Consider the following 26,640-nt stretch of genomic DNA (forward strand, 5'->3'; position numbering starts at 1 on the left):
TGAACTAGCATTTTTTTGTTAAGCTAGTTAGAAAAAAGTGAATATTCATAATTTAGATTGATGCAGATTATCTGTTAAATACTTCACTTAACAATGTTATTGGGCTGCAGAGATAGCTCAGTCAGTAGAGTGCTTGCCTTGCAAGCACAAGGCCCTGGGTTCAATTCCCAGCACTGAAAAACAAACAAAAAACCAAAACCAAACCAAACAAAAAAACAATGTTATTTAATCTTAAACAGGAAATAGAAAAAGTAGGCACAAATAAACTTTAGAGCAGATATACATTAAAATGCATTTGCTTTGGCAGTTAACAACTTAATCATTAAACTTAGATTCTCAGAAGATGAGGTTTTCTCTAAGGCGCTGGCTCTATAGCTATAGACTCTTATATAATCCAAGGGGATCTGTTTAGCCATTTCCCTTGTGCAGAACATGTGTGTCAAGACTTAAAGTTAGTTCTTCTCATGAGATCAGGGTGGAGTGAGATTTAAAGTTTTACCTTAAACCTTAAATAGAAAAAAACCCACAAACCCATTCAGATTAAAAACCAAACAAAAACATTGGTGTCTAGGCCCATGTAGGAGGTGTTAAACCTTTGGATCCAACCTAAGGATGTTTTAACCAGCTTCCCAGGTAACTTATGTCAATGGCAGGGCCTCTCACACCAGAAGCAACCATGCTTAGCAAACAATGTCTTATTCAAGGAAACAATACCATGTACAGAATGCAATGTAGAAAGGTGTTCGTTACTATACTTCTCCAAGATTTTAAAACAAAATAAAAAAAAATTTTTTTTTTTTTTTTTTTTTTTTTTTTTTTGATCACTGATACAGGGTTTAGAGCCAGTCCTGGGGTAAGCAAACCCACCAGTTCTCCCTTCAAGGTACTCTTCTGGTGCAGTAGAGGAAGCAAGAGGTAGGATGTGAGAAAGTCATCTTTGGGACTGAGAGGGAGCTTGGACAGTGGGGGGTCAGCGTTTCTCAAGTTGGGGCTTCTCTCACCTTCCATCCTAGACCAACAGGAATCTGCTGGGACCTCAGGTGCAGGACATGGGAATCTGCATGGAACAGCCTCCTTTCTTCACCTCTGCCCTGTTCTTATGCCCAAGTAAAGTGTGAAACCATTGAGCTAGACTGGTATTTCCTGAACATCCAAGTGTTTAGATCACCACAGGTGACTACCATCCTGGTCCCATCCCAGACCTGGTGAATCAGAATCTCTAATAAAGATTTTGTGTTTTAAACCAGGGCGTCCGACTATTCTTATAAATGGGGGAGTCTGGGAAACACCAGTTCAAGTCAAACTTCTCATTTTAAGATAAGGAGATCTAGGCCTACATAGTTAGGTAATTTCCCCAAGGATTTACAACTGATTAACCGTAGCTGGAAGACTCAAAACGTCATGGTGAGCTCATTCTTTCCTCCGAGACCAATACTGCTAGTGTTATGTTTAATCACGAAGCCAGGGTATCTGTAAAGTTTCTGATTCACCATGATGGGGCCATAAGTAAGTGACTAACCACGTCTGAGCCCAGGGTACATGTCAGAACGTGCCACTGGTTTAAAGGATAACTGACATAGTGAAGTTGTCCAACAGCAACCTTTCCTTCCAAGTTCTTTCACTTTCAGTGTCAGTATGAGGACGAACACATAACTACACATCTAACAGAAAAGCAATCCCAGCCCCACACAAATACAACCAGGTGAAGCAGGAACACAGGATGGTTCAAAGTTCTCATCATTTACTGGTCAAACATTAGTACCTTCAACAAAAGAACTCTAATAACCTCACACTTCAGTTTCAGTGACAGCCTGCACCCTGTGCAGGGAGAGACGAGAGGCTCCTACAGAGACTCCACACCCAGGCCCTGGACCCATATCTCTAAACCAGGATGGAAAGCACCCCCCGTAGCTTGGAAAGCACACAGAGAGCTTTGACTCAGGAAGTGCTCGATCCAGTTATAATTGCCTCTAATTGGCCCTCCCACACAGTCCCACAATTTACAGCTGTAATCAGTTTCACAAAGGATGTGCTGTATTTCTTTTCTACCTTTAAAATCAGAATTCTGTCTCCTTAGGTTCTTAACATTACTGTTTTGATTTTTAAAATATACCAAGATATTTTTAAAAAGATGAATGAAAGAATAAAAACAAAGATGCATTTTTTTTTTTTCAAAAGGCATAAGCACTGCTCCCTATGACCTTAATGATAACTCAATGGGATTCAAATTTGTAATGGAGATTGATGCCAACTGGGGAAACCTTTCCGTTCCAGGGCATAGCGTCCAAAAAACACATGCATCTGGTCGGACATTTTCCACACTCTGATTTTTATCTTTCCTGGCATGCTCGACTCTCCTTTAATAAAGTCACAACCCTTTGTTGCCATGGAACCCAATCAGACATGAAGCCTGTTACTATGACTTCCCTGCAAGTCTAAAAAAAGATCTAGTGACCAAAAGACCAGCTTTTTCTTAAAAACGAACAAAAAAGCCAAATTAAGGCAAAGACAATCCAACACCTTCATATATCCACTTACATTTAACTTTTCATGCAGGCTGATTTGAACTCTTCAGTCAAAAGTAGCCAATGTTTTATAAAAATTTTTCATCTGGGACTTTACAAAGAGGACAATTTATAAATAAGTATCTGGCAAAGAGGGTAAAAACGATCTTGGGATTTCTTCCCTTTTTTTTCTTCTTCTTCTTCTAGGCAAGCTTTCTGAAATTTAAGTGGCTGTTTAGCAAACATGTGTCAATCAGCAGCTACCAAATTGCAATATTCATTTCTACCAGTACTTAATTTTTGCCAAGAGCTCATTATTTCTCTGTAAAGAAAAGATATTCTAAACAATACAATCAATCCTCTGTTCCGCCATACCTGGAGCTGGACTAAATCTGTAGGGAAAAATATCTGAGACTACTAACAGAGCTATTTAAGGAAAGAGAATTAATATTTGTTGAGTGGCCAGTGTGAGCCAGGCATTTAAAAGTCACAGTGATAACCCTGCAAAATAGGCATTCCCATCTCTGTCCTGCAAATAAGGGACCGAGGCCCAGACAGCTTTGAGTAGCTTGCTCAAGCTTCCGTGTGCGCTACGATGGTGTCTGGCTCCCACAGCCAGACCTGTTCACTCAGTGACCAGCATTTATTTCTGGTCTCATAAGTGCTATACATTTTGTAAGGCTTCTTCTTCTTTATGAGAGAATTCACAGCCTTGTAAACCTTTACTGCAAAGAGGGAACACTGTCTTCACTGGCACAAGGGCTGGTTCTTAGCTACACCCATCTTAACAACTACCACATCTACAAAGCAGCAGCAGCGACCCCTTGGGAGAAGCACAAGGAATGCACTCTCCTTTTGTCTACCACGCTGTTGCACCTAACAGAGGCTGGCCACTGCCTAAAGCCTTCCAGCCCTGGACCACATGGTAGGAGAACAGGACACTCTATGTGTTTGCACTTGTCTGACAGCAATATTGAGGAGCGCTGAGCTATGCAGACTCATAAGTCACTCCGACCTGGTTCTGAACCAACCTCTTTAAGAAATGACTCGTAAAAAGCACCAAGGCAAGAGTTTCCAGGACTACCATCAACACACAGTGTTGAAAGAGGACATCCCTGTCTTGTTCCAGTTTTTAGAGGGAATGCTTTCAGTTTTTCTCCATTTAGAATGATGTTGGCCTCAGGCTTAGCATAGGTAGCTTTTCAATGTTGAGGAATGTTCCTACTACCCTAGTTTTTCTAGTGTTTTGAACATGAAGAGGTGATGTATTTTGTCAAATGCTTTTTCTGCGTCTATTGAGATGATCACATGATTCTTGTCTTTAAGTCTACTGATGTGATGAATTACATTTGTGAGTTTCCATATGTTGGATCAACCTTGCATCCCTGGGATGAACACCCCTTGATCACAGTGCACTATCTTAATACGTTTTTGTATGTGATTTGCCAGAATTTTATTGAGAATTTTTGCATCTATGTTCATCAGGGATATTGGTCTGAAATTTTCTTTCTTTTATGTGTCTTTGGTTTTGATATCGCAGTGATACTAGTCACAGAATGAGTTTGAAAGAGTTCCCTCTATTTCACGGAATACTTTGAGGAGTATTGGTATTAGTTCTTCTTTGAAGGTCTTGTAGAACTCTGCTGAGAATCTGTCTAGTCCTGGGCTTTTCTTGGTTGGTAGCTTTTGATGGCATCTTTTATTTCACTGCTTGAAAATTATCTGTTTAAATTGTGTATGTCCTCCTGATTCAGTTTGGGTAGATCACACGTCTCCAGAAATTTGTCAATGTTTTTGAGATTTTCTATTTTACTGGGAGTATAAATTCTCAAAATATTTTCTAATTACCTTCTGTGTTTCAGTAGTATCCATTGTGATATTTCCTTTTTCATCACAAATTTTAGTAATTCTCTCCTGGTTAGTATAGCTAAGGGTTTATCAATTTTACTTATTTTTTCAAATAATGAACTTTTTGTCAATTTTTGAATTTTTTTGTTTCAATTTTGTTGATTTCTGCTATGATTTTAATTATTTCTGTCTTCTGCTTTTGGTGTTCATTTGTTCTTTTTCTAGGGCTTTGAGATATGACATTAGGTCATTTATTTGTTGAATTTTTATTCTTTTAATGAATAAGCTCAATGCAATGAACTTTCCTCTTAGCACTGCCCTCATTATGTCCCAGAGATTTTGATATGTTGTATCAGTGTTCTCATTTACCTCTAAGTAATTTTATTATTTCCTCCCTGATTTCTTATTATCCATTCATCATTCAATAGCATGTTATTTAGTCTCCGGGTGTTGAAATAGCTTCTATTTCTTATTTTATCATTGATTTCTAGTTTTATTCTATTATAATCTGATAGAATGCAGGGCAGTATTTCTACTTTTTGTGTTGCTAAGAGTTGCTCTGTGGCATAACATCAGGTCTATTTTAGAGAAGGATCCATGTCCTGCTGCTGAGAAGCAAAGTGTATTCACTTGCTGATGGATGCAACACTCTATATATGTCCATTAAGTCTAAATTATTGATTGTATTATTTTGTTCTATAGTTTCTTTGTTAAGCTTTTGTTTGGAAGATTATCCAATGGTGAGAGAGGTGTGTTAAAGTCACCGAGTATTACGGTGTTGTGGTCTATTTGATTCTTGAAACTGAGAAGGGTTTGTTTGATGTATGTAGATGCTCCATTATTTGGGGCATAAATATTTATGATTGTTATGTCTTATTGATGAGCCAATAAGTATGATTCCCTCAGGCATCGTGAAATGTCCTTCTTTATTCCTTCTGACAAACTTTGGCTTGAAGTCCACCTTATCTGATATGAGGATGGAAATCCCTGCCTGTTTACCCAGTCCATGTGAGTGATGTATTTTTCCCCACCTTTCACCTTCAGTCTGTGGATGTCTTTTCCTAGGTGGTGAGTCTCTTAAAGACAGCATATTGTTGGAAGATCCAAAAAATTCCACCAGAAAGCTTCTGGAATTAACGAATTCAGCAAAGTAGCAGGATATGAAATCAATACCCACAAATCAAATGCATTTCTATACATTGGTGATGAATCCAATGCAGGAAAAATTAGGAAAATGATCCTATTCACAATATCCTCAAAAAAAAAAAAAAAAAAAAAAAAAAAAAGAAAAAGAAAAATACTTGGGAATCAATCTAACAAAAGAGGTGACAGACCTCTACTCAGAAAACTACAGAACACTAAAGAAAGAAACTGAAGACGACCTTAGAAGATGGAAAGATCTCCCATGCTCTTGGACAGGCAGAATTAATACTGTCAAAATGGCCATACTACCAAAAGTGCTATATAGATTTACTGTAATTCCTATTAAAATCCCAATGACATTCTTTATAGAACTAGAAAAAGCAATCATGAAATTCATCTGGATAAACAATAGACCCAGAATAGCCAAAGCAATCCTTAGCAAGAAGAGTAAAGCAGGAGGCATCACAATACCAGACCTTAAATTATACTACAGAGCCATAGTAACAAAAACAACATGGTATTGGCAACAAAATGGACATGTAGACCAAGGATATGGAATATAAGACACAGAGATAAACTCCACATAAATACAGTTACCTCGTACTAAACAAAGGTGCCAAAAACATACACTGAAGTAAAGACAGTCTCTTCAACAAATAGTGCTAGAAAAACTGGAAATCCATATATAGCAAAATGAAATCAAACTCCTATCTCTCACCCTGCACAAAAATCAACTCACTGTGGATCAAAGACTTAGGCACTAGTCTTAGGCACTAAGTCTCAGACTTAGATCCTGAGCCTAAGAGAAGAAAAAGTAGGCCCAAATCTTCATCATGTCAGCTTAGGACCTGACTTCCTTAATAAGACTCCCAAAGTGCAAGAAAGTAAAATCAAGAATCAATAAATGTGATGAATTCAAACTAAAAAGCTGTTTCTCAGCAAAGGAAACAATTATGTGAAGAGAGAGCCTATAGAAAGGGAGAAAATTTTTACCACATGCACCTCAGATAGAGCACTAATCTCCAGGATTTATAAAGAACTCAAAAAACTTAACACCAAAAAAAAAAAAAAAAAAAAAAACCTACCAAATCAATAAATGGGCTAAGGATCTGAACAGACACTTCACAGAAGAAATACAACTGATCAACAAACATGAAAAAATGTTCATCATCTCTAGCAATTAGAAAAATGGAAATAAAAACTACTATAAGATTTCATCTCACTCCAGTCAGAATGGCAATTATCAAGAATACAAGCAACATTAAGGGTTGGCAAGGATGTGGGGGAGAAGGTACACTCATACATTGCTGGTGGGACTGTAAATTGGTGCAACCACTATGGAAAGCAGTATGGCTCAGAAAACCTAGAATGGAACCACTTAACCCAGCTATCCCACTCCTTGGCCTATACCCAAAGGACTTAAAATCAGCATACTACAGTGATGCAGCCACATCAATGTTTACAGCAGCTCAATTTACAATAGCTAAACTACAGAACCAACCTAGCTGCCCTTCAACAGATGAATGGATAACGAAACCGTGGTATATATACACAATGGAATATTACGCAGCCTTAAAGAAGAATGAAATTATGGCACTTGCAGGTAAATGGATGGAGCTGCAGAATATCATGATAAGCGAATAAGCCAAACCCAGAAAACCAAAGGTCAAATGTTTTCTCTGATAAGTGATTGATGATCAGTAATGTGGGGGCTGGAGGGCTAGGGAAGAATGAAGGAACTCTGGACTGGGCAGAGGGGAGTGAGGGGAGGGGAAGGGGTGTTGGGGTAAGGATAGTGAAATAAGATGAAGACGAACTTTATTGCCCTGTATACATGTATGATCACATTACTGATGTGACTCAGCACCATGTTCAGCCAGAGGAATGAGAAGTTGTGTTCTACTGTGTCACAATGTGTCAAAATGCATTCTACTGTCATGTATAATTAGAACAAATTTAAAAAAGTAATGTGTTAAAGCATGAAATTTTGAAGATATATTATTAATTACACCAGTCTCTCAGTTGACATTTTACCTACTCATATAGTGAATGCAGCAACTACTTTCACTAACAGAAATTTTCAAAAACAACACAACACTGCCAACATAATATCACTTCACACCCACTGGGATGGTTATAATAATAAAAAAAAAAAAAAAAAAAAAAAAACAGATAATAAGTCCTGGTGAGGATGTGGAGAAATTGGAATGCTCATATACTGCTGGTGAGAATATAAATTGATACAATCGCTTTGGAAAATGCCAGCAATTCCTTAAAAGGGTTAACAGAATTAGGATATGACCCAGCAATTCTATTCCTAATTATATATTCCAGATAGACATACCCACCCCAAAATTTGTACCCAATGTCTATTACAGCATTATTGTTAATAGCCCAAGAGCAGAAACAGTCCAAATGTCAATCAATTGATAAAATGTGAGTACTACATCCATATAATACATATTATTCAGCCATAAAAATAAAGTACTGATTCATGCTACAACGTGGATGAACCTGGAAAACATTATGCTAATTGAAAGGCCACATAATATGTGACTCCATTTATGGAAAGATATAAAACTAGGCAACTCCATGGAGACACAAAGTAGACTGATGTTTGACTAGACTTGGGGTTTTAAGGCTGGGGAATGGATCATACTTACTAATGGGTATTTTTTTTAGGGTGATGAAAATTTTCTAAAATTGCTTATAGTGGCAATTATACAACTTTGTGAATATATTAAAAACATTTAAACTATATACTTTATTTTTTGGGGTACCAGGGATTGAACTCAGGAGGACTCGACCACTAAGCCACATCCCCAGCCCTATTTTGTATTTTATTTAGAGAAAGGGTCTCGCTGAGTTGCTTAGTACCTCACTTTTGCTGAGGCTGGCTTTGAACTCTCAATCCTCCCGAGCAAAGTGTATGGTATTTAAATTATATACAAAGTTTCTTTGTTTGTTTGTTTACAGGAAAACACAACAAAATGAGTTTTTGGTCTTTAGTTGTCTTTATAAACAACAAACAGCCCAAATGCCAAGACCAGCCAACCCTGGACATGTGACTTGGTAGCCTCTGTGAGTCTTCATTACTTTGCTAAGCAAACAAGGCTCATGCCTGAATCATATATTGTCTTCTCCCTTAAGCAAAGGAATCTGTGGCTGCTGCTGCTTTTTTTTTTTAACCAGGATTGAATCTGGGGCACTCTACCACTGAGTCACATCCCCAGTCCTTTTCATTTTGAGACAGGGTCTCACTAAGATGCTTAGGGCCTTGCCAAGTTGCTGGGGCTGACCTTGAACTTGGAATCCTCCTGCCTCAGCCTCCCAAGTCACTGGGATTACACCAGTGCACCAGCAGAGAAATCTGTGACTTTCCATTGGAGGGGAAAACCACTTGGTGAGAACCTCTCAGGTAAAGACCATAAAGAGGAGTCAGACCCCTGTCTGCCAGGTAGGCCCCAGCTCCCTCTGGTTCTTCCCTCTGACCCCAGGCTTTGTGGTTCAACCAGTTCTGGACACGAGGCATGTGCAAGGCATGACACTAGACCATTTTACTAACTCAAAACAAACCACAGGAGAGGCACGTATTCATCCAGGTGCAGAAACAGTGTGGGAAAGAGTACACAAGTTAACCACAGTCACGAAGCTACAAAGGGGCGGAGGCAGACTCCGAACTCAAATCTGGAATCTGAGATGCTTCTCTTATTCTTACACCTGTTTTGCAAACTGGTTCATGGACTTATTTCTGGGGTTCCATGAGTTTGCTACAAATATTTAGAAATGCTGCATTTACTTAGCTGGTAAATGCATATAAATATGGTAAAGAATATAAATATAACTGCATTTTCAAAAATCACAAAGATAACCATCCACTAACCACGAACTATCCTGGGGTTCCAGGCCTCCTGGATTTCTCCCTACACTGGGCCAGGTCTCAGGAGTTGGTGCAGGTCAATAAGGAAATACCTTAGTTGACTGTATTGTTTCTCAGGGCTCCCAAAACAAAGTACCCCACTGAGTGATTTAAAGCAACAGAAATTCATCCCCTCACAGTCTGGGAGGCTGAAAGCCTACGATCAAGGAGTATGCAGGGCCGTCCTGCCCCTGAGATGCTAGGGAAATAAACACCCGGGGCCTCTCTGCTTCTGGCAGCCTCACCCACTCCGAGGCTGGGACACGCACCCTCCAGCCCGCGGTTCCTCAGGCCTGCGTCTGCCCGTCATCTTCTCTCTGTTTGCCCGTCTCAATGTCCAAATTCCCTCCTTTTATAAGGACCCCAGTCACACTGGATAAGAGGTTCACCCTCACAACCTCATTTTAATTGGATTGCCTGTGCTTCCAAATAAGGTCGCACTGTGAGGTGCTGGGGGTTAGGACTTCAACATGTCTTCTTGGGGGACACAAGTTAATCCGTGACACTGGCTTTAACTATAAATGACACTTTGGTTTTGATGAAGAGCAGATGGCCTCACAGGGAACAAAGGTGTCACACACAGAATTTCTCTGCAGAGAAAAGACCTTCGAGGATTGAGCCTTTCAGTCAGTCAGTAAATAATAAAAGTGTTCCACACTCAGCTGACAACCTGCTCTGGGCTGGTCCCTGCTCTACTGACATTGTGAGGAGTGATTTGGATCAGCAGCAACTTCAGTTAGTGCTAACTTAAATTATTACCTTTGTATTCTGAACGTAGTGACATTTTCTTCATAAAATGCTGAGGGAAAATTTTCCTTAGAAGGCTGATGTAATTTGCTAAAATAATATTTTATCCTTGAAGAATGTCTTAAGTAAAAACATCAATTAGCATCTATGAACAAACATTTTTCTATAAGTCAGAAGCAGGGAGAAGATAAATTTTAAAATATGGAAATAAGAGTATATGCCTTCCCTAATTAGACTTATTTAAATAAGAAACGTAGCCAAGGCCTTTACTAATCATTTTGATGTACTTAAACATTGAACTCTGAAAAGAAAAAGTGCTGCTGTCTTGCTGGAATGTGTGAACTCAAATATTATATTCATATCTATGCATGAAATTCTTTTTTTAAGTCAACTTTTTTTTTTTTAAGTTGTAGATGGACACAATATCTTTTTTGTTTATTTTTATGTGGTGCTGAGGATCAAACCCAGTGCCTCACACGTGCTAGGCACACAAGCTACAAGCCCAGCCCATGGAATTCTTAATACAGTCTTTCCTTCCTTGCTTCCTCCCTCATTTCTCTGTCCATTCACACATGTATTTTGCAATGTGTGCCAAGCACTGGAGAGACAACCCCTGCCCACCTCTGGTAGAGTGAGCGAGCAAACCACAAGGTACCAGGATACAAAGGCTCACAACGGATTAGGCACAGGTGGGGTCAGAGGAGCACCCAAGCTGGCTGTAAGCTGAGCAAAGGAGTCGGGGGAGGCCTTTGTGTACATCATCTTACACAAGCCTCCAGCACCCGACAAGGAAAGAATTAAACTTATTTTTTAACATGAGAAGTGTGAAGCTCAAATGGCTTGGGCAAACTGACTAAGGGGGACTTCACACTGCTTGAAAGAAGAAAAATCAGGATTTTAAAACCAGGCCCATCGTCCCCAAAGCACTGGCACTACACTGCCTCTTCACGTCACCATCCAGAGCTCTCGGCACACTGAAGGAGGGCTGTATTGTGCCCAAATTTATAGCTTACCTCCACGGCTATCATTCTAGTCCAAGCCACTGCTGTCACTCCTCACAGGTCTCCCTGGCCAGCATGCCCACCTGTAATCTCTCTGTAATCCATCAATCAAAGATGTCCTTGAAAAACACGTGTTGGCCCATGAACTGGCCTTCCCATACCTCTCAGGCCAGGTCCCGCTCCTCACCCCTGCTCCGTCACAAGCCTCCTAATGCACCTCAAGCACTGCAGGTTCTCTGGTCGCAGGATGCCTGTGTCTGAACTGCTCTTCCCTCAGGCAGCTGGACAGCTCACTTCTGTCATCTCTGAGAGAAGTTTCCATTTCATCTCTGTTATGGTTTGGAGGTGAGGTGTCCCCCCAAAGCTCACGTGTGAGACAGTGCAAGAAGGTCTGGAGAAATGATTGGGTTATAGGCTTAACCTAATCAGTGAATTAATCCCTAATGGGATTAACCAAGTGGTAACTGGAGACAGGGGGGTGTGGCTAGAAAAAGTGGTTCATTGGGGGCGTGGCTATGGGGTATATATTTTGCATCTGGAGAGTGGAGACTCTCTCTGCTTCCTGATCACATGAGCTGCTTCCCTCTGCCACTCTTCTGCCAAGATGTTCTGCCTCACCTGGAGCCCTGAGGAATACAGCTGGCCTTCTATGGACTAAGACATCTGAAACTGTGGGCCCTCAATAAACTTTTCTTCCTAAAATTGTTCTGGTCAGATCCTTTAGTCACAGCAGCGAAAAAGCTGACTAAAATGGTCTCCTTTTTAAAACTGCCTGCCTCTACCCCTACTTGGGCCTCCCAGTCCTCTTCCCTGCTTTGTCTTTCAATACTGCACTTCTATCGCTTGGCATGCGGGGGATTTTACCTATGACTCTGCATTGTCTGCCTTGCAATACCAGATTTAGGCCCAACTACAGCAGGAATTTTTGTTTTCTCCCTTGGAATGTCTGGCACACAGCAGGTGCTCAATACATGCTTGTTAAATGAATGTGCTGAATGAGGCTGGAAGCTGAATTGTTACAAGCATGAGCCACAAGTGTGCTGCACGAATGGATTCTAGCCTGACATTCCCACATACCCCGCTACTTGACCTGGGGGAAGGATGGGTGAAAAGGAGACAATTTTGTTCAATTCAGGGCCAGGAAAGGGTGCCCAAGAGACTCCTTTTCCGTGCCACATGCTGGGGACATGCAGGTACCACCAAGCTCAGTATTATTCTCCAAGGAAGCACTCACTGTCTTTGCTTCCACTGGAACCAACAGTCCCAGAGCAAGCAAGCTCCAGGTGTGGTCGAGGAGAAGAGGAGTCCTCAGGCCAGGATGCTGAGGGCAGTGAAGAGCAGGTTGTTTTTCACTTTTCTGATCCAAGTTATCATTAAGAAACTCTGCTTAAGCACTCAAGGAGGTCTGTTTTCCCTAGTTAAGCTCCATCTATTTGCATGAGGGCTCTTTTCTTGCCTTTTGTACGCCCAGTGAAACCTCCCAGAGCTACCAAGGGTTTCCACAAGGGTTCCATTCTCCAGGAGGTCTCAGGCAGCCAACAGAGGGTAGTGTCTACATAGTGATTGCAGAGATTCTGAGCAACTCAGCAACTGACGGATGTTGAAGAAACAAGTGTAAGACTGCACCAGGTCAAAGAGCAAACAAAACAGGCGAAAGACAGGAGAAGGAATACTTTTCCAAGGAAGAAGGAGCCTGTGCCAGAGAACGTGTAATGCCTGCTAAACTGTACACTCAACCTCATTCTGTGTCCCTTATGGATCAGACTGCTGGTGGTGGTGGGAAATGGGGGTGACAAATAACAGTAATGGAAAAGCTCTAAATGCCTGACTTTTGTAAAATTCTAGGGCACGCAGGGTCTGCTTTTTGGTTCTGAAATTCTATGGAGGGATTGAAATCGCTGCAAGATTGTTTCCAAAAAGCACCTAGCCCCCTGCCCCAATGAGAGATGGTACTATAATTTGAATTTGCGTCAGTCTGTATTCTGCAGTTAGCAAAAAGGTGACGGATTTGGGTTACAAAGGCAGTGTTCCACTATAAAAACCTGCTGGTTGCCATGACAATTAACATCCCTGTTCCTCCCTTTTCTGCAGCATCTTCCATCTGAGTAAAATCAAAGAACCTATGTGTGACACCAGGGATTGAGTACTTCCTTTGCAGAAGGATATAAAATATATGTGTATATGTACACACATATATAAAATGCAGGTCAAAGGGCTAATCAGAGGTGAACAAACCCTTGAACACGGGTACCATCTGTTCTCTTCTCCCACAAATGCCCTACAAACCACAGGAGACACTCTTGCAGGAGGGTGGGCCAGGGGAGACTGGCAGCTGACACCCCTCATCAGGTTCAGAGCCTCTCAGGATAGATTCAGGGTCAGTTCTTCCTAAAGAGGACCATGTGACGCCAGGGCTCCCTGGAGAACGGTCCTTGCCACCCTGCAGCACGGTGACCCATGCAGACCTGTGCTGGTTAGAGCACCTCAAGGCACAGCGCTGAGCACTTGGTGGAGCCCTAAGGACAGTGAAGGGAACTGCAGGACAGTGACACCTCTCCTTACATTTTCTCCCACCATCTTGAGACCGGGTCAAACCTGCCTCAAATCAGCCCTGACTTAGAAGAAAGCCACGGGAGAATTCTGGGCCCTGTTCTGGGGTGTGAGCCTGGATAATCCACAACCCAGTGCTGCCACTAGCTCCCTTCTTGTGGTCACCCATCTTGACCACTGGACCAGATGAGGAGCTCAGTGATGAAGAAATCAGACAAAATTCATTCATGTGAGTTATCCTCTCCTCCTCAGGACGCAGGCTGCTCATCTCAATATATAGGGTCACATGGAGACCTTCCTATCTAACCATCATTATTACTCTTTGTTAAAAGTTCTTGTAAAAAGTTATTCATGTTCTCATTTAACTATTATGAATTATAAAACCTACTTATTTTAGAAGCTACAAGAGGAAAATAAAACACCCAGCAGAAGTAAACAGTACCTATGTTTGGGCTGCTACCCTTCCTTACATTGGGTAGTTCCACCTACTGGTTGGGAGCAAAGGCTTGGGAATGTGGATCCATCTGGGTTTACTAAGTTCCAGTCTTTTCACTTGGTGGTATGATCTTGGACATGACAGCTAACGTGAGTTTGAGACTTAGTTCTTCATTCGTAATGTATGATCTTATCTACTGCTCGACATTGTGGTGAGGACTGTTTCAAAGCCTCTGTCGTAGCACTAGCACAAGATACCTAGTCATCTATGCCAGCTTTACTAATGTTCTATTTGCACATACCATATTTATAAGCAAAAATGGTATTTTGTATAATATTTTGTACACTCTTCTAATCAACATAAAAGCATGACTTCTTAACATGTCAATAAATATATAACATTGATGATTATAATTCTGAAACCAGAGCTTACATTTAACCTGTTTTTTTAATGGTCATCTGCCACCATGGAAAATCATTCCAAAGAAAGTTGGAGAACTTTTCCCTAAAAATAGGCACATCCGTGTGTCACAGATAAAATCCACAGACCCTAGGAGTTATGGGACGAGTTGCGTCCTCCTAAAAAAACTGTACACCTAAGTCCTAACCTACAGTACCTCAGAATTTAACCACATTTCAAGATAAAGTCTTTAAAGAGGTAATTAAGCTAAAAATGAGATAATCAGGGTGGGCCAACATCCAGCAATGCTCAGTGTCCTCCTGAGAGGAGGAAACGTGGATACATACGTGTAGAAGGAAGCTGATATGAAGACCCAGGGAAAAGAAAGTGAACCATAAGAATAGGAGGCTGGGTCCGCATGGTCCTCAGAAGAAATGACCCACCGACACCTTGATCTCAGACTTTCAGCCTCCAGAAATGTACAAAGAAATTTTGTTGTTTAAGCCACCTGGTCTGTGGTACTTTGTTAGAGAAGTTCTAATCAATTAATTCACTAAGTTAACACAAAACACCGGCTCTAACCTCATGCAGTGTAGGTAAGAATATTTAATGGATGCCTTCTATATTTTGAAGCCACAAAACATTTACAAACTAACATTATAAATTGACACTTTAACCTTTTCATAATGCTGCTGTAATCACATGAGAAAAACAAATTGGACCACACATGAAGCATGGGATTTCAGTCATTTTTTTTAAATCTCTGTCCATACATGCATATCTCAGTACTCTTAAAATACACTGGAGCTGGGAACAGGCAGTGGAACACACTTGTGATCCTGGCTACGCAGGAGGCTGAAGCAGAAGGATCAGAAGTTCAAGGCCAGCCTCAGCAACATAGTGAGACTGTCTGAAAACAAAAAAAATAAAAAGGGCTGGGAATGTGGCTCAGTGGTAGAGTCCCCTGAATTCAATCCCCAATACCACATACACACATAAAAGAAAAAAAAAGGAGGGAGGGAGGGAGGGAGGGAGGGAGGGGGAGAGAGAGAGAGAGAGAGAGAGAGAGAGAGGGAGGGAGGGGGAGAGAGAGAGAGAGAGAGAGAGAGAGGGAGGGAGAGAGAGAGAGAAAAGAAGGGCTGTATCACACTCTGGTTCAGGAAACAAAGGTACTGTGTTAAAAAAAATAGCAAGTTACAAGAAATGTCATTTATGTAAAGTTTTAACTCAAGAAACAACATATTGCTTATTCATTCATTCAAAGTGTTAAAATATTAAAAGAAACAACAGAGAACAACTTCAGGTTAGACAGAACTCTGAGGAAGTAGGAAGAAAGAGGCACCCCTGTAACTGTACATGGGATTTTTTATTTCTTAAAAATAAGTAAGTGAAATCAGATGCAGACAAGTCATCTGTTGAATGTGGGAGGCAGGAATATGGGTCTCATCTCACTTTTCCCCCCCCCCCAAATGCCTTTTTTCCATATTTGAAAGATTTAAGATTTAGTAATTAAAAATAAATTTGTCTACTTTCTATATTCAATCAGAACCTCTCGGCTAATGATTTGACATGGATTTTCTTCAGGCTCAGAACATTGTTCCCTTTGCCAAACATCTGCTATTTCTCATGGGCCACTTCCTTGCCTTATAATTCTGGAATCTGATGTCACTGCATTTATGTCCACAGGTCATTAACTTCAACCTTAAATTCAATAGCCAAAGCATTCATAAACATAAGAAAATTAAAATCCACTGAGAGTTTAATAAGTTAGTAGCCCTAGAAAAACAATCGGGCTCATTCAGGTTGCTGAGTTAATAAACTAAGAAGCAATTATTTTAAGAATTATTTACTAACAAAGTAACTGATTTCCCAAATGTCCAAAGTATCAGAAAACTTACAATACCTCTGTATCCAGAATTAGTATCTCTTTGTCTTTCAACAGAATCTGGTTATTCTTATTTAATAATCCATTACCATTAAAATTATCCCAACAACTTATTTTAAAACTAAGGATTTAAAGAAAGTCACAGGCACACAAGTTGAGTTCACTTCCTTAAAGAAATAAAAGTTTCAAAACAATGTTGGAACTGTGGACTTATTGTGCAAAACTTGCCTTAGACAGCAAGACTCCTGATCTCCTTTGAAGGCTTTAAAAATCAGAGTTTAATGTGAGCCCTGAGTACTTCAACAACTTTCTTGCTATTGGCCCATTTTAAATGGCCAGACTGCTGGTCAGATTTCTCAGCAGTAGCTTAATGTGCTCCCACCCACTTGAACGACAGAGTCCTTCTAGGTGCTGGAGGTTATGATGTGTGTGAGCATCCCGGCTGCTCCCGGGGAGGGCACGCACGAGCCACCTGAATGAAGGCTCTGGCTTGTCCTCTGGTGCCCAAACACCCAACAGACGCAGCTCATTAGTGCTCCTAAACCGCCCTGCACACGAGGCAAGCTTTGGCTGACTCTACACAACAAATATCATACGGTGATTTGCTGAAGTCAGGGGGTTTTCAGAGGCACAGTGCTGCTGGCAAACAGAAGCACGTGTGATAAAAGCACTGTCACTCCACCCTTAATATGCTCTTAGGTAAGGTCAGGAAATGTTAAGTGTTCGTTTCTGGGCACAGCCAACAGCTTTAGCTTCCCTCTGCGTCAGATGCAGAGATACAGGCAGGCGGACGGTTCCGTAATTATCATAGGTGCAGAGAGCAACCCCTACATAGCTATTAACAAGGCACAGGGGTAACATACAAGAAAGAATAATTAAGCCAGATAAAGAAACAGCTTACTCCCTCCAAATCTTTTAGTATTTATATACTATCACAAATGACAAATCACCTTAAATTTCACAGTACAGGGCTGGGCTCGAGGATCCTACATATTCTTAACCAAATGAGAAAAAGAGACTGACAACGCAGCCGTCCTGGACCCTGCAGAACCAAGTCAGGCTGGGCTCCTGCCCTTCTTTCTCCCCCGCTGGAATGGTGTGCCACAAGTTCTTTAATGAAGCAAAGGCGTTTTGGGAAACAATGCACATTCTTTATGTGGTAGATTTTTGGAAAATGATAGAAAAGGATTTTTTTTTTTTTTTTTTTTTTTTTTTTTTAAAGACAGGCTCTGTTGCCCGGGCTCGTCTCAAGTGATCCTCTTGCCTCAAGACCCTGAGTAGCTGGGACAACAGGCATATGCCACGATAGCTGCCTTAAAGGGCAGGATTTTATAATATTAAATAGAATTTTTGAGAGGTGACATTTCATTCCAAAGAGAACTAAAAAGGAAACTTAAACCACACACACCTGTATTATCCTTTCTCCCCTAGACTTTTGTTCCTTCCTCAATGTAAACGATATTGGACTCAGGCCTGTTGGAAAATTTCTAAACGAATGAGTCGGTGTTCTCAAAATGCTTGTATCAAATCCCTGGGGAAGGAGGCAGGAGCATGAAAAAGGAGGATATCAATCCAGAATAGATGCACCACCAGAATCACAACCTTCTGAGTTCATTAATTTTCAAACTCAGAGAAAAAGTAAACATTTACAAAAATCAGATACTTATGGACAGCAGTATTTTTAAAGACAGGTAACTATGCAAAAAAATAGTACTGGGATAACTGTATAGATATCTAAAAGGGAATCAAATAATTCTAACTGGTTCAAAATTTGAGCATAAAAATAAAAATCATAAAATATATTAGGAGAACATAGGTGTGTTCGTTTTTAAAAGAATCTGAAAGTACAAAGGCCACTGTAAGAATGACCACCTATAAACCATAAAATTTCCAAACATAACAAAGTGTCATTAATATATAATTCTGTTGATGTGCTACCCCTGTGCTCAGGACACACAAAACAATAATGACATTAGCAACTGGCAGAATTCTTTGACGGCCCCCAAATAGGATCCCCCTTGTAGGAGCAAGACTTGTGAACTCAATGGGATTTCACTCCCATGACTAGGATATCTCATATGGCAAAAATGAAAGAATTTTTCAGATATAAGTAAGGTCCTTAATCAGTTGCCTTTAATCAAAAGGCAGCATGCTGGGTGGTCTGACCTAAGCAGGTCAGCTTTTAACAAGAGGATCTAAGGGGAATGAATCAAACAACATTGCCCTATGTAAATTTATGATTTTTAATAAAAAAAAAATAATAAAAAAAAAAAGAGGATCTAAGGGTAAGAGACAAAATGTCTCAGCGACTGTTGTCCCACAGCCTTGAAGAAACAAACTGCAATGTTGTGGAAAGCATCATGTGTCAGGGAACCGTGGGAAGCCTCTGGGGGCTGACGGCCTCAGTCCTACAGCTCCAAGAACTCAGTTCTGTAATCCACCAGTAAGCTTGGAAATAGCCTAGCCTCTTAACAGAGGGTGCAGGTAAGCTGCCACTGGACTCTAGGCCTGTGGAAACTGTGAGATAATGAATGGGTGTTGTTTCTTTAAGTTGCCAAGTTTGTAATTTATTACACAATAGTAGAAAATTAATAAAGTCCAGGAATAACAAATTGGGAAACATGTATGTGCAAAGCAATTTGTTTAATAAGTAAAAAAAATTCTATAAATCTTTAAAAAGATCAACAGATAAATGGCCAGAATATGTAAACAGATAGTCGACAAACTATTTTTAGGTATATGAACATATAATCAATTAATGTATTACAGTTCTAAAAGCTGTAACTATTGAAGAAACTGGCTGAGGGGGTGCATGGGACATCTCTACTGTTTCCTGCAGCTTCCTGTAGATATTTAAACACTTCAAAGTAAAAAATGTAAAATATGATCAATATATCAATTTTATAACAAGAAAAAATTTAAAATCAGGTACCAGTTTCAATTGTCAGATTGACAAGGATCAAAAACCTTGATAAAACCCTGCACTGGAAGGACGGGAGTTGAGGCGTGTTCACACATTGCGGAACATAGACTGTGCTTCATGGTGGTTACATAAACCGTCAACAGTTTGTTCACTGCTGCTGGTGTTTTGACACAGAATAGGTACCGTGTTCCATTTGGCAATATTTTAATTTAAAATCTGAGTGCCTCTCAGCTGAGCAAACCCACTGCTAGGGATTTAGCCTACTAAAGAAGCATGTCCAAGCCACTGGTGTGTCTGTAATCACCAAAGATTGGAAGCCATATGTCCTTTAATAAGGAAATGGTTAAATAAATGATGGAATAACCATATGCTGGAATCCTGTGCCACAATTAAGACAAATTAATCTGTACTAAGATGGATCAAGAGTAGAGCATGCAGCTTGAGTCCCACAGTGCAGCTTCCCAGCAGACTCATTCGGTTCGTATTTCCAAGGCCCCACCCATGTGCCAGGCTCCAAGCCTCAATAAAAAGAACACAACCAACCCCCAAGAACAGACAGGGAAGGTGCCCACAGACACAGCTCTTACTGAATGGGCCTCATATTGTTAGATACATTAAAATCTATGCCAGCTAGTGATTCAGTCTCAAATAGAGGCCACCTGTTCCAATTAGTGAGATTAAAATAGTACACTGTTGATATCTGAAGTCAAGTTCAGGCCTTGAGGCTGATCATAATAGCTTTACAAAGAGATAAAAGGGACTTCTGGCCCCCAACCCACAGTGGCACACACCGAGGACTCATACTTAGGTGCTGGAGGACTGTCTTCAGGAAGAGCACGGCATGCTTTATTTTTGAACAAGAGCTTATATTCAAATTTCTCTGAAGGGATGCAGCTCCAGGCACTGTTCAATGCCCTCACATTACAACAACCTACATACATTCCTTTATTAGGTTCAACTTTACTTCATAGAAAACAGCTTAAATTTCTTCTCTCTCCACTATCTCTCCTTGCCTGAAATTCCCACCTTCTGGATGTTCTATGCTTTGGCCTAAGGTCTACTGCCTGCCTCAGTTTTTCTCAGGTGCCCAGAAGACCTGGGAGACTCCCAGCTGGCGGTAAGCAGCACTCATTTCCAATCTCCCTCTAGGGTTCCCACCCAGACAAGACTGCCATCCACTTACCAGAGCATTTCTGCTCATCCCAAATGTCAGTCATTTATAAATGTTAAATCGACCAGTTTATATCCCATCTGGTACGCAAAGGATTCAGGGTACATTACAGGAAACACACGTTCAGATGGTTCTTGAATTATGATGGTTTGATGTATGATTTTTCAACTTTAGGATGGTGTGAAACTGATACACATTCAGTAGACACTGAACTTCAAATGTGGACCTCTTTTGCCCTGTAATCATAAATCAATAACATTCTACAGTACACCATTGCTTCCCAATAAACCCATTTTAATTTGAATGTTGGAAGTACCTGAATACACCTATCCCATCAGACATCACAGCTCAGCCTAGCCTCCATATTCCACTGCATCACACCAGTGCATTAACATACATTCACGAGTAGCCTGTGTATCCTAATCTTGCACCAGACAGTTTAATAATAAATGATTTTTAAATAATACCAGCACAGTTTTTAAAAAAGCTTCACATAATGGTTTTACTCCACTAAAAAAACTGGCATAAAATCTGTGAGTATTGTGCAGTGAAACATGGTACCTTAAACATGCTCAGAACAAATCATTAAACACAAAGCCTGTTTTACAATAAAGTGCTGAATAGCTCAAATCCTGTAAACATTCACAAATGTAATTGTACACACATGCACACCCCCCCCCCCAACACTCTTACTTTACAACCAGACCAGGGAAAATATACATTATAAATGAAAGTCCAAATCAGGAGGTAAAAATAAGCAGTCCATAATCTCTCACTCGGTTCTGTTGAAATTTGAATTTGAGTTGCCTGTTGGCCAAAATAAAAAGGGAAATGGTTAATAACTAACAGAATCCATGAGGGGTAAAAGTATATCTAAGCATCTCGTGGGCCACAGGTCTAAAATTAAGTATCTTATCAAAGAAAGGGAGAAAAGTGTACATTAAGACTAGTGTTTTTCTAAATGATCTTTACTTTAGGTGGTCTAAGACAAAAGCATTAAATAAGAGTCACCACGAGCAGGTGATTCCCTCTTCAACCCTCAATCCCATCCAACTGATTGAGTCTAGGAGGAACTCCGTGTGGTGCCAAAAGCTCCCCAGCAATGCCCCAGCACCTGCTCTCCACTGAATCTAGCACTGTAGGCTCAAACTCAAATGGTATTTAGCTGGAATAGTAATGATTACACTTTAAAAACAAATTTAAGGGGTGAACTGATTTAGAAATATCAGGTAAATTATAGTCCAGGAGGTAATAAGCAGCACGTAGGAGGTATGGTAGGCCATGAGTGACTCAACGCCGGTACTAACGCTATGCCAGTAATGGGTTTCCTAACACCACTTCCCGTGGTTGCTTACAAGCTGGTAAGTGAAAGAGTTGACTTTCAAGTCCATAGGCTTAGAGATCCACTGAGTGGTGAAGCTGGAGATCACAAGGAAAAGGTGGCTAGGCAACATTTAAGATGTAAACCAATGGACGGTGGGGGCGGGGGCGGGGGCAGTACTGAGGAAGCATCCCAGGTTTGGGGACTGGCTGTATGGGAAGAGACTAATAGGGAGCCGGGAGATTGAGAGAATGATGTCTGACATACAGACTTCGAGTTGCATGTGGGATGTCTTGGTGGAAATGTTTTTGTGCTTTGCAATAAAAGCCACACCTTACTCTTGGGTTGGGCTCAAGTCAATGTGTAAGGCAGAAGTCCCACGGATTTTCCCTCAGCGGAGCACTGCGTCAGGGTTAGGCCCTGGACATGCCATCTCTCAGTAAACCATTGTCTCAACAGTTGTGACTGTCACAGCAGCTGTGACTGTCTTTTTCCCAGTGCTATAGCAGATGATACTTTCTTTGGTCAAGAACCATATCGAGGTTTTGGGTTGGGTTTAAGGAATGTGTTGCATAAGTTATATACATATTGAGCATCCCTAATCCCAAAACTCGAACTGCTCCAAAATCTGAATTTTTTTTAAGACTGACATGACAACATAGTGGAAAATTCCACCGGAACCTTATGTGACAGGCTGCAATCAAAAGACACGCACACAAAACAATACTGTATAAAATTATCTCCAGGCTATGTGTATGTGAAAAGTCAATTTTGTGTTTAGACACAGGTCCTATCTCATTGTGCATATGCAAATATTCCAAAATTAAAAAGCAAATCCCAAATCTAAAACACTTCTGGTCTCAAGCATTGTGGTTAAGGGATACCCCCAACCCGTATACCCAAAACACTAGAGGCAGGGAGATGTTCTCAATCAGACTCACAGTAATTGAGCACTTAGAGGCAACAGCAGACCCAGGTGGAAAGCTAGGTTCCAGAATATATGATGCATTCTACGGCTTATGCATCTTTATACCCCTAACCTCTGATTCACAACTGGTGGACTCATTTCACAAAAACTTACATTGAAAAATACAAAAACACTAAAAGGCATAAAGATAATTTTTTAAAAAGTGGCAACAATCTAGTGCAGCTATGTAGCTTTATGTTGTCACCCCTCTTCACCTCTGGCCCCCCCCAAAAATCTGGAAATAAAACTCAGAAGGATAATGACCTAATAATGAATCATTCAAATACACATTTTCACTTAGAAAATTAACAAAATTTTCATCAATTTTCTACTGAAAATAATTTTAAGTTCTCAGTTTACCTAGTTTAATCAAGACATTTATTCCAGAAAATTTAATGTGGTAAGCCCTGGGGGGTCCAATCCCCAGCACATGTCTGTGTGTGCATACACTCTCTCTTTTGTCTCTGTGTGTATTAAGGCAAATAAACATGTCTATACAAAACTCTCTATTAAGACAGCAGATGGGATAATGGTGAGTCCCAATCTGTATTAGTTACATGACGTTACTGATTACACTCTGGCTGACACACTTTTTCTACTTCTGTAAATGAAATGATCTGAAGTTAACATCTAAGTTCCCTTCCAGGGTCTTAGGGGTAGCTTGGTAGTGGAATACATGTTTAGCATGTATGATGTCCTGGGTTCAATCCCCAAGATAAAAAAAAAAAAAAATGAATGAATACATAAAATTCTCTTCTAAACTGCCCTTTATAGTGTTTTTAGTTATCAGGAGCCCCTCAGACAGACCTGAGGCAGATACAAGTTTACAACCATCATTTAGACGTGGCTTCATGTGGCTTCTTCAGGAAATAATCCTTAAAAAGATCTGGTCTCTGGAGAAAATGTAAAGTACTAGAAATCACACCTTCAGTCTGAATTCCACTGAACCTCCTACAATGGCTTACAGCTAGACTGCTGTTAGGCATTTTATTATTATTCCTTCCCCATACTAATATTAACTGACCAGTTAACAGGTGCTGGGGCTTGGCAGTGCTTATATACCCTACATCATTTATTTCTCACAACAGTCCTCCAAGGGAAGCACCATGACACTCTTTATAAAAAGGTACCTCGGGTAACATGTCCAAGGGTATATTCTATAGAGGGTCAAGTAAAGAGAACTGGCACTCTGGACCACTCCATTGTACTTCCCCAAAGTGTGGTGTGCTGTGGGGAGACATAAGGAGCAGTGGTTTACTATTATGAAGGATTTCCCAGCAAGATCACGAGGTGTCTGAGTATGTGGCCCAAGAGAACAGAAGGTAGAGACATGTAGTTCAGTCCTGGGGATCTACTGAGGGGACATGTGTCTGCACCCACATTCTGAACTCAATGGTCACAAGGAAGATCCAGTCATTATGCTCTTCAATGGCTCATCCTCTGGAGACAAAGTATCAGGCTTCAAAATGTTTTTCTAATTCTCTTAAATCATGACCTTACTTAACAGCCTTTCAGACTTCCCCAAACTATGGGCAAATCCTTACATCCTAGATGTCACAAAATGTTCATAAATCATCATTCAAAACCATCATTCATTTAAAAGTTTATAGAAGTATATGGCTATGTGCAAAGACTGGCCAAATGTGTGTCTTAAGAATCTAAAACACATAATTTGGATAGGTGTTCTGCTGAAGCTGTTCATATCCATCCCTAAGTACTTCACTGGTTTACTGAGACTGAGCTACCCAAGTTTACTGAGACCAGAATGAACTCCAGTACTCACCAGGGCAGCACTGGAAGACATAGAAGTGTTAAGAATCAAGTTATGGAGTTGGAATTGGATTCAAATTTGAGCTCTACCATCCCTTCCTAATAGCCACAAGACCTTGAACAAATTATTAACAAGGCTGGTCCTCAGCTTCCTCAACTGTAAAATGGAGTTCTTAGTAGGATACTGTGAAGATCAAGGAGATGGTGGATTTTAAGTACTTTAAATTGCCTGGTGTACAGTCAGTAATCAGTACACATTAGCTACTATTGTTAAGCATTCTTTTACATTCTGTTTGCTTCCTTACAGAGAAATAATCAACAAGTTTACTGTTTTGCTTTACATAGCACCCCTCCCAAGTCCGCAAAGTGGCTGGATTATGCACAAATCATACATCCTGATGTTCCTTTTCTAAGGAATGAAAAGTCCTCGTTCTGATTCACAGTACAGTGATTCATGGTTCTCTTCCTTTTCTCTCACCACCCCCTCTATTGAAAACACAAAAACACAAGAAACAGCAGGGTTGAACGCTGCAGATTCGCCTAAAGTCAAGATGTGGGCAATTTTCATCTAGCACTCAGTTGATTTCTAACCTTAGCAAGCAGCCCTGGAAACTCAGGCATTGGGTCTGAAGCAAAACACATCCTGTCATCCAGTTTGGTAGCAGCTATCTTGGTGCTCAATGGCGGATGTGACAGGCGGTGTGCTGGTGGTGGCTGGCAATTCATTCTCCTCTCAAGGAGGACCCACATCAAAGTATAGCTCAAAAAGCACTTGCCCTATCAATCTATTCATCCCAAATATAAGAAAAATCTGGCCTGTGACACTCACCATTATTCACAGTCTCTTTAATGAACTCTTTAGAATGAAACAAGTCACTGGCTAGAATAATACTCATGGACTACTCTGTTCACATTTCATAGACATTACTATAGTTATTCCTTACAACACCCATCCTGTGGAGAAGAGGAAACTAAGGTTTAGAACGCGTACAGAGTCCAAGGGGTTGCCAGTAGCAAGCTGCACTACACTACAACAAGATGTTTTCTGAAGATGAACCTAATGAAAATGGATCTGTGAGGGGAAATAAACTGGTGTCCTTACAGATATGATGGAATAGAAGTTGGGGAAGGTACTAATGGTTGAACTGGGGTAGGAGATGACTGGGGGTATAGAAGGGAGGAACCAATTCCAGAAAAATGTCAGAAAGACCCAGGTTAGAGAGATGGGGGAAAGCGGGCACTCAAAATGACTAGCAATTCTGATTAACCGAGGCACCAAGAGAATAAGATTAAAATAGCTAACATGTGAGCACACACAATCTTTATTTTTTGGTACTGGGGATTGAACCCAGGGGTACTTTATCACTGAGCCAGGGTCTCACTAAGTTGCTGACAGTGGCCTCAAACTTGTGATCCTCCTGCCTCCCGAGTTGTTGGGATTATAGATGTGTACCACCACAGTCAGCTCAATATTAACTTTTCTTTTCAACAACACTCTCTTATTTAAGACTCCTAGTCACTCCCTGAAAAAAGGACTATCATCATCTCTGTTACTTATTTTTCAAGATGTTTTATTTGCAGTATTGGGGAACTGAACTTCACAGGCATCTGCATGCTAGACAAGAACTGTATCACTGAACTACGTTTCTAGTTCTATCTTTATTTTGAGGCAGGGTCTAAGTTGCTCAGCCCAGCCTTAAACTCTTTTATTTTTTAATTAATTAATTTCCCCCTGCCCCGGAACTGAAGAACTTAGGGGTACTCTACTACTGAGTTACATCCACAGCCCTTTTCTATTCTGAGTCAGAGTCTAAGCTGCTAAGGTTGGCCTCAAATTTATAATCCAGCCTCAGCCTTCCAAGTAACTGGGATTACAGGTGTGTACCATCCTGCCTAGCTCATCACCTCTTGTTTTTATAGATTGTAACTATAGGCTCAGAAAGGTTATTTAGGACACTGTCTCGGTGGCCAATCGGAAACTATGAAGAGCAAGAACACAATCCAGTCTGGCCTAAGCCTGGAGCCCCAGATGATCACAGCTATGCTCAAATCGTTG

The 26,640-nt window shown here is 40.6% G+C and overlaps 1 protein-coding gene across 2 annotated transcripts in view; it reads right to left on the reverse strand.

The window, feature by feature from the left end:
* The window catches only part of TMCC3 (transmembrane and coiled-coil domain family 3), a 263,338-nt gene that overhangs the window by 43,885 nt on the left and 192,813 nt on the right, over positions 1–26,640 (reverse strand). The window lies entirely within an intron of this gene.

The sequence above is a fragment of the Sciurus vulgaris genome, assembly GCF_902686455.1.
Source record: "Sciurus vulgaris genome assembly, chromosome: 5".
NCBI classification, from domain to species: Eukaryota; Metazoa; Chordata; class Mammalia; order Rodentia; family Sciuridae; genus Sciurus; species Sciurus vulgaris.